This window comes from Micropterus salmoides, unplaced genomic scaffold (genome assembly GCF_014851395.1).
Source record: "Micropterus salmoides isolate LMB-PRFRI ecotype aquatic unplaced genomic scaffold, ASM1485139v1 Ms_hic_scaffold_19, whole genome shotgun sequence".
NCBI lineage: Eukaryota > Metazoa > Chordata > Actinopteri > Centrarchiformes > Centrarchidae > Micropterus > Micropterus salmoides.
In genome coordinates this window covers 29,240,823-29,250,452 of record NW_024041039.1, presented here as the reverse complement: position 1 = coordinate 29,250,452, position 9,630 = coordinate 29,240,823, and the positions used below count along the sequence as shown (strand labels likewise).

General features: G+C 47.0%; 1 pseudogene; it reads right to left on the bottom strand.

Moving 5' to 3' along the window:
- Positions 1 to 9,189: 9,189 nt before the first annotated feature.
- On the bottom strand, positions 9,190 to 9,347 carry LOC119911069 (annotated as a pseudogene).
- Between the last annotated feature and the right edge of the window lie 283 nt (positions 9,348 to 9,630).

The window sequence follows — 9,630 nt, the reverse complement described above, 5'->3', positions numbered from 1 at the left end:
ATCCGTTTTCAGTGCAAAACAATGCAGGAGTCTTACTTATCAGTCTAGGCATAATGCTGGTTTCAGGGATGTGAGAGTCATTAGTAATAACCCTCCTTCCACCACAGCTTAGCTGGGAAACTCTCTCCGTAGAAGCACAAAGGGACTTGAAGACTAAAAACTGTCTGTCGTGAGCTTGCAGGCGCGCATGAAGATATTTTCGCTTAGAGGTGCTGCACTGTAGAAATGCACGCATGACACGACTGTGTTGGCACGCACTTACACACTTTCCTTCAGCACAGAGTGGTTACAAGCATGGTCGTATGAGGTCAGCGAGGTCCGGACCTCCGTAATTACATGTATTTATAAAATTATTCAAATAAAAACCACTGATAGCACGATCAACTTAAATGAAAGCCATGCGGGCGCAGCTGACCGTCGCTACCCTCATTTCAACTTGAAGTACTGTTCCAAGCTCAGTGTCCACTCTTGGGAAAACACATGAAGCACATGAAAACCTTGTGCGTGCACCGCTGCTTGCGGGCAGAATTTTGGACAATACATTTTGTGAATTTCGGGGCGGGTGAAATAGGGTGAAGGGTCTCCCCATTAAGAGAGACGCTGTGCGCTTTTATGCACGAGGAGGCACAGCAGCACATTACTCCTCCTTCTAGGTATAAAACTAGTTTTAGGGATGTGAGCAGTCACTTTAGTTGGCTGTAACCCTCTTTACCCCAACTGTCCACCACAGCTAGGCAGAGATGAGTGTTTGTGGGAAGGACGAGGAGGGCAGAGCGGAGTCTCCGGTATCCAGCTGTCTTTCCCTGAAGAGTGACCAGTCCAGAGAGATTCCTCTTGAACAATTCAACACAAAGTTCTCCTTATTCTGTTAGCCTTGTGGAATAAATCAAGCGACCGGATGTTTTAAATGTGGGGCACAATAGATGCCCTGTCAGAACGTCTTGATATTAGAGTGTGCAAATATTAGTGGCTCTCAAACTTTTTCTGCCATGCCTCCATTTGGAAGAAATAAACATTTGCAACAGAAAACAGACTTGTAATCACATAATATGACCATAAACACATGGGAGTTTCCAGATCAGACTCTTCATTATGCGGCTAAATTTTGTGCCAATTGAGTATTAATCTACAGAAGCATCATATGGTGCGCCACTGCTTTCAGTGTCTGATGTGAACTTGTGTCACTGATTTTCTTGTTCTAAATATTACAGACTGAACCTTTAATAATAAAGGTAATAATTCTGAAATGCACTATAATATCCATAACTATGTTTTCAGTGGTGTATAAGGACATAATAACATACATACATAATGAACCAGTATGTTTTTTTTACCTTAGAATGAGCCATTTCTATCTAGATACATTGCAGGTCCCCTTACATGGACGTCGCCATGTTTCTACAGTAGCCCAAAGGGCAAACTGCTCTACAGTGCGCGTTTCGTCACTACGTTGAATACGTACAAAGTAAATCAGTAGTAGTCTTCTGGTTTGTTTGAAGTAAAAAGTGAAGTGAAAATTGGACAAATAAGAGGGCCAACATGTATTCAGCACAAGAACCGACAAAGTGTCGGACACCTTAGCTGCTGCTCTGTGCTTGCAAAGGGAGGGGTGAGTGATGACTGATGATGCATTCAGTTGTGTTGGAATAATCTGATTTTTTTTCTCTCCTTGAATCTTTATTGCAAAAAGAGAAATAAAGTGGGAAATAAAGAAGTATACAGAACAGAAATAATAAAAACTTTGCCAGGGGTAGTATATATTATATTAAGATATTAAAAGAGGAAAATTGTCTTGGCACATGCAGAGATTTTGGGAACTAAATGGGAAAGAAAGGCCTCTGCTTGATTAAATCAACTTCACTTTTATAAATCTCTACATTACAGTATTGTGCATTTCCAGTTTTTACTACATTTCTTCTGGTCCAAATGCAAGGATTCATGGAGTACGACATATAAGGACAGAATCGATATGTAAAATGTAAATTTTTCCTTAGGGGTGGGTCATAATTAATTTTAGGTAATTTGAGACAGAAGAACTTCCACATCCACAGACTGCCATCATCTGTCGAGCGTGAACAACCCAGACATCGGTGCTTTCACTGCCAGCTTGAAACTAACACATAGAAGCACATATACAGGTAAAAATAAACTGTAAACTGATGTACAGGGTGTGTGTGAGGATGTTTGTGTTCCAGCAGTTGGATAATAGTATTGCTGCTGAGTGATTGATTGCTTCATATGTAAAAAAACGTAGACAAAGAGGACATGTTCTGTGTATAAAAATGTGTAGATTCAAATTCGCTCAAAGGATCACCACGATCCTCTGTCTTTCTACCGTTTCATAAACACCATGCTGTGTGAAAGGTTCTGTCACTTCCTGTACTTTATCAATCAGAATTCTGACAATGTCATAATGTTGATGATGTCATAAACACCATGCTGTGTGAAAGGTTCTGTCACTTCCTGTACTTTATCAATCAGAATTCTGACAATGTCATAATGTTGATGATGTCATAAACACCATGCTGTGTGAAAGGTTCTGTCACTTCCTGTACTTTATCAATCAGAATTCTGACAATGTCATAATGTTGATGATGTCATAAACACCATTCTGAGGGGAATGTGATGTCACTGCCTGTACTTTATGACATCTTCAACATTCCAAAGATCAAAGTCACTGAGTGAACACATTTTAACTCTTCAATCTAACATCTGAATAATTTACAACTGAGCTTCGTGTACAGAGCCCAGAAAAAAAAACTTGTTGAAAAATGGATATGGACTTAGAAGCAGTCATTCAACAACTTGAAGGCATTAATATCCAACTGCAAAGGTATCCGAAACAAGGTCAGAAAAAACAACTGGCAGAGCACCATGAAAATAGTCGAACTCAAAAAGGATTGGATGCAATGTCCATGGCTATGAAAGTGGCAAAAGAAGCCATTTTAATAGCCAAGGAAGCTTTGGGAAAAGAACTTCAGGAGCTAAACCATATGCGACCTGACAAAGCCTGGGATGAGAAGTGTAAGAACATCAAGGCAGAGCACTTAGCAGCAAGCCAGCAAAATGGGGCACTGCAACAACAAATTCAGGAGCTCAGGAAAAAACTCCAAAATTAACCAGCTTTGGAGGAAATGTGTAAGGTCATGAAGGAGGAAACTGAGGTCGTGAGGCTCCAGAATTACAGCATACAAGAGGAGATCCGGGAGCTCAAAGAAAAGTGCAGAAATTTAAATGCTTTGGATAAAATGTATGATCAACTGAAAGCAGAGAATGTGGCGATTAGCCAGCAAAATGACAACCTGAGACAAGAGATTCAGGAGATAGCCAAAGATCTCCGTAATGAAAAGGCTCTGCAGGAAATTATTGATCAAATGGAAGTGTCAAAAGTGGCCATCAGCCAGCAGAACGCTGCACTGAAAGAACAACAGCAGAAGCTCTACAAAGATTATGAAGATCAAAAGATTTTCAGTGTCATGTGTAGGGAGAAGTTGCAAATCGTGGAAGTTATGCGCCAACAAAATGAAAACATCAAACTACGCATTCAGAGCCTTACCAGAAGGATCCAGAACAGAAAAGCCATGAAGGACAAGTATAAAGCCCTGAATTCAGAAAAAAAGATGTTTCTGCAAAACAAAATGAGCTTCTTAAAGAACTTCGGTCGCTCTACTCAAAGCATGATAGCATGCCAGACTATGAAGGCAAGTTTGGTCCACTGAGACAGGAGATTGAAGCCTTAAGAAGACACAACGATGAACTCCATCAAGAAATCAAACAGTGCATTGAGGAGATGGAAAACAAAACCGTCATAAAGGAAATGTATAAAGAATTTAAAGTAGAGAAAAAGAATCTAACTCAGCGAAATAACATCCTGAAAAAAGAAATTCAGAAGGTGGAGAAAAGTCTTGTAAAGGAACAAGCTTTGGTAGACAGGAATAATGTCATGAAAGAAGAAAATGAAGCCTTGAGCCAACAAAACGACACATTACAACGCGAGGTTGAAGAGCTCTCCGCCAGACTACAAAGTGAACAAATGCTGGAGGTCATGAATAAATCACTGACAATGGAAAAAGATGCCATGGGCCGACGAAATGACGTACTTCGACAAGAGGTCCAGGAGCTCAATGAAAAGTTGAACAGCGAAAGAGCTTTAGAAAGTGCGGGCAACGCGATGAAGGCTGAGAAAGAGAACATCGGCCAAGAGCCCTCCGCACATACGATGCTTAGCTCACCTGTGAGGCTGGGAAAATTCCAGCCTCACACAAAAAGGTGCTGGTTCAATTCCTGGGCCTGACTCTTTTTGTGTGAGCTGGATTTTTGTCTGCGTTTCTGTGTGAAGTTTGTATGTTTTTCCCCGTGTCTGCGTGTGTTCGCTCCAGCTTCCCCTACATCATAAAACATATTTATAATATAGATTCTAAATTGGCCTAAAAAAAACAAACAATACCTAAAGCCAGGGCAGCACAGTGGTGCAGTGGTTAGCACTGTCACCTCAGAGCAAGAAGATCCAGGGTTCAAACCTTGGTCGTCTGTGTTTAGTTTGTATGTTTCTCCCCGTGTCTGCGTGTGTTTGCTCCAGCTTCCCCTACATCATAAAATGTATTTATAATATAGATTCTAAATTGGCCTAAAAAAACAAACAATACCTAAAACCAGGGCAGCACAGTGGTGCAGTGGTTAGCACTGTCACCTCAGATCAAGAAGGTCCAGGGTTCAAACCTTGGTCGTCTGCGTTTCTGTGTGTAGTTTGTATGTTTCTCTGCGTGGGTTCGCTCCAGCTTCCCCTACCTCATAAAACATATTTATAATATAGATTCTAAATTGGCCTAAAAAAAACACACAATACCTAAAAGCAGGGCAGCACAGTGGTGCAGTGATAGCATTGTCACCTCAGAGCAAGAAGGTCCAGGGTTCAAACCTTGGTCGTCTGCATTTCTGATTTTGTGTGTTTCTCCTGGTGGTCCAGCTTCCCCCCCACCATCAAAAGACATGCAGGTTAATTGGTGACTCTAAATTGTGCTTATGTGTGTGAGTGGATGTTTGTTTCTATGTGCCCTGTTATGCTGTTCAATTTTCTCCCCTCTTTGCCACCTCGCCAGGTGTTCCATTTTCCTCCTTATATAATATATACATTCGAAAATTACCTAAAAAAATAAAAAATAAAATTAAAAAATGTGATTATTTCTGATATTATTAATAAATAGTTGATAGTTTATAGTTGTTCCAATTTTGATGCGTTTTGCTAAAAAAGATCACATTTTTCCCACACCCGCTTCTCTGCAATGGCTCCCTGTATAATCCTGAATATAATTTAAAATCCTTGTGCTCATCTACAAAGCCCTTAATGGTCAGGCACCATCATATCTTAACCCTCCCGCTGCCCCGGCTTTGCGTAGACACGGCGCGTCCTCCTCGGGGTCAAAGTGTCCCGCGATCCGCCTCGTCAGCACAAGCGGGACAGTAGGCGAGCGCGCAGCTTTCGCAGAGAAATTTCATGCACCCGTGGAAGACGGTGTGCGTTTTGCGATCCCTTTTCAGCGACACCTCTTTCTCTTGCTGTGTGCTTGGGACCGGCCGAGTGGAGCTGCGTACCCGGGACCAGCAGAGTGGAGCTGTGTGCTTGGGACCAAGCAGAGTGGAGCTGTGTGCACGGACCAGCAGAGTGGAACTGTGTGCTCGGGAGCAGCAGAGTGGAACTGTGTACATGGGACCGGCCGAGTGGAGCTGTGTACATGGGAGCAGCAGAGTGGATCTGTGTGCTCGGGACCAGCCGAGTGGAGCTGTGTGGAGCTGTGCTCGGGACCAGCAGAGGGGAGCCATGTACATGGGACCGGCCGAGTGGAGCTGTGTGCTTGGGACCAAGCAGAGAGTGGAGCTGTGTGCACGGACCAGCAGAGTGGAGCCGTGTACATGGGACCGGCCGAGTGGAGCTGTGTGGAGCTGTGTGCTGGAGAGCAGGGACCAGCAGAGTGGAGCTGTGTGGGGCAGTGTACGTGGGACCAGCAGAGTGGATCTGTGTGCTCGGGAGCAGCAGAGTGGAGCTGTGTACATGGGACCAGCCGAGTGGAGCTGTGTGGAGCTCTGTACTTGGGACCAGCAGAGTGGAGCTGTGTGGGGCAGTGTACATGGGACCAGCCGAGTGGAGCTATGTGGAGCTGTGTGCTCGGGAGCAGCAGAGTGGATCTGTGTGCTCGGGACCAGCCGAGTGGAGCTATGTGGAGCTGTGTGCTCGGGAGCAGCAGAGTGGATCTGTGTGCTCGGGACCAGCCGAGTGGAGCTATGTGGAGCTGTGTGCTCGGGAGCAGCAGAGTGGATCTGTGTGCTCGGGACCAGCCGAGTGGAGCTGTGTGGAGCTGTGCTCGGGACCAGCAGAATGGAGCCGTGTACATGGGATCGGCCGAGTGGAGCTGTGTGCTTGGGACCAAGCAGGGAGTGGAGCTGTGTGCACGGACCAGCAGAGTGGAGCTGTGTGCTCGGGAGCAGCAGAGTGGAGCTGTGTGGGGCAGTGTACATGGGACCAGCAGAGTGGAGCTGTGTGGAGCTGTGCTCGGGACCAGCGGAGCTGTGGGCTCGCAGACTCCCTTGGAACAGGGAGGGTGTAAAACCTACACCTTCTCATTTGGTCAAGAAGTCTGCTTCCCCACCCGTGACTGCTGTGCATTTTTGACCCACTCCTTGGGGTCAAGGTGTCCCGCGATCCGCCTCGTCAGCAGTAGGGGAGCGCCCAGAGAAATTTCATGCACCCGCGGCAGACGGTGAGCGTTTTGCGATCCCTTTTCAGCGGGCACAACTGACACCTCTTTCTCCTGCCAGCCGCCCGTGTCGCTCCGCGGGAGGAGACAGCCGCCGCGGCAGTCTTGGCACGCCTGGGTCGTCGTCGTGGGCCGTCTCGTCGTTCTTCCTGTTCCACTCCTTCTCGTCCTTCTCGTTGTCGATCCCCCGAGTAGGACTCAGCGCGAACGGATCTGACGAGCGCTGCGGAGGCTTCGGCGCGAGCGAGACGGCGCCTCCTCTTGAGCACCTTTGGTGGCGTTGTAGCGGAGGACGAGGTCCGGCTTGCGGTATCGGCGATCGCTGACGGTGTCCTGGCGCGCGTCGGGGCACAGCGTCGTGCTCATCAGCAGCACGTTTCTGTTTTTCTTGGGCACGTATGAGACCAGAGCGGTGGCGCCCACGAAGGTGAACTTTGAGGAGAAGACGGCCCTCCCCTTGGTGGCGAGCAGCGTGGGCGGAAGCTCGGGCTTGTTCTTGCGCACCGTTCTGAGCATGGTGAGGTTTCGCTCGAGGAGTCGCCGGCCGAGCTCGTAGGAGGTGAAAAAGTTGTCGCAGGTTCCGCCGCGGGGACCCTCGAGGCCCTCGGTCAGGTCGAGCACGACCCGCATGCCCTGGTTCCTTTCGGAGGTGGGAGCGGGTCCTCTTCCTCCTCCCCCTCCTCCTCTTGCCGCCTCCGCAGGGAGGGGTTTCCCGGTGTAGACTTGCATCTTCCAGGCGAACCAGGACTTGATGCCGTACTTGGCCGGCTTGCTGGGCATGTACTGTCTGAAGGTACAGCGACCTGTGGAAATATATATATATATTTATCATCATTTTATACATTTATCATCGTTTTATACATTTATCACCATTTTATACATTTCATCCTCGTTTTACACACACACACACACACACCACAACAACAACACGGCGATACCTCTGAAGGGAACCAGCTGCTCGTCGTACGGGGTGGGTCCCGGGACGGTGGTGGTGGCTGCGGTGGCTGCAGATGCTGCCGACGGTCCTGATGCTGTGGTGATCGTAGTCGTCGCGTGTCCCCGTGTGAGATGCTGACACGTGGAGGACCATGTGATTGCACCGTTTTTGGACACAAATGTTTGTCTCTCTTCTTCTTCTTCTTCTTCTTCTTCCTCCTCCTCTCCTTCTTCTTCATCATCTCGTTGTTTTTGTTGTTGTTGTTGTTGTTCTTCTTCTTCTTCTTCATCATCTTGTTCTTCCTCGCTCTCCTGACCGCTCTCATAGTCCTCAAAGTCTTTGTCCAACACGTATTCGTTGTCAGAGTCGTCAGAGTACCGGTCGTCGTCCCAGTCGTCGTCATCCCGGTCCCCGGGGTCTCGAACGCTCATGGCTCTTTGTTTTGTTGTTTTTTTTCGCCGCCCCCGGTTGTGTTTCGGGCAGTGTGTTTGGGCACGCTTTCCGCTACACTTTCTGCGTCTCGGTCACGGGGGTGTCTTGGTGCGATCGCTCGAGAGGGGGTCTTTCTTTTTTCTTTCTCTCATTAGTAGGCTTATTTTATCGCGTCTTCTTGCTGAGCGTAATACTGCTACTCTGCGGTCGTTATGTTTTCTTGTTTTTTTCAACGGGTCACGGGGACCCGGTCTGCACAGCGCGAGGGCGCTGCTTATTCGCCGAGCATATTTCAGAGGGGAGTAAGCGGACGTTTTGACCCGGTCTGGACAGCGCGAGGGCGCTGCTTATTCGGCGAGTATAGTTCTGAGGGGACGGCGCGAGGGCGCTGCGTGTACCTGGAAGTTGTCAGACAGATGAGCGAGAGAGGGCGAGCCCCATTGCACCCGGTTTGTTCGAAGGGAAGGGAAAGAAACGAGCCGAAGTCATTATGACCCGCTCGGGGCAGCGGGAGGGTTAAACCTGAAATGGTAGTCATGGCTTGACCAGCATACCCTGGACTCTATGGATGACTTATTATTAGCAAGGTCCGAATTAGAGCTGAGTGAAATTTAGCCAGAACTTAGATGAGTTTCATTTCAGCAAGAGAATTGAAAGACAAGTTGAAAGGCTTTGTATTTGTGAACAACTACTCAAAAATATTTTTTTAATGATTTGGGTTTTAGCATTAAAACAAAGCGCAAAGCCTCCTCAGAGACTAACAAAAATTGCCACAGTTGACTATATTTCAAGTGATCCAGGCGGGGTATTGGGTTAAGTTTTGTAGTGGGAATTGTGTGTTTAAATAACCAGCTCAGGCAAACACTTGTCTTTCTGTGTATTTTATTCAAGTCTTCTGCAGAAGGACTCACAGCAAAACACATACGCTGTGTACATGTATGCTCAAATGAGTGAGGAGAGCTCTGTGAGCCTGTTATTTATCCAGCTTTAGGGTCAATCTTATCATCCCACAGAGACACATTGTCCCTGAAGTCTGGATACCACAGAGAACAGAGATATTTCGACTGTTACGTTTACGCAGATTCAGTGCCACATCACAGATGAGTCTCCCTGAGTCCAGGGTTATATGTTGCAATATGTTTGGAATTCCCATTACAGTTTTCAACCAGCAATAATCACGTCTCAGGAGAACTTCATAGACTATGAAATTGCCTCTGCGAAAGGATACAGAATGTACCTATTAGTTAAATGTTTCTTGCACACAGGGTTTAGCATCCTGCCGTTGACACAGAACTGCCCTCAGTCCTTGGTTTGAGGCATCTGTATGGAGGATAAATGGCTTTGAGAAGTCTGGGAACGTCTCGGGTTACGTATGTAACCCTGGTTCCCCGAGAAGGGGAACGAGAGACTGCGTCGGTTACGACACTATGGGAACGCCTCTAGGCGAAGCAGGTCTGAACGTGAATGAAATCACTCCAATCCTATTGGCCTGTTGCTAGAACGGTAAGG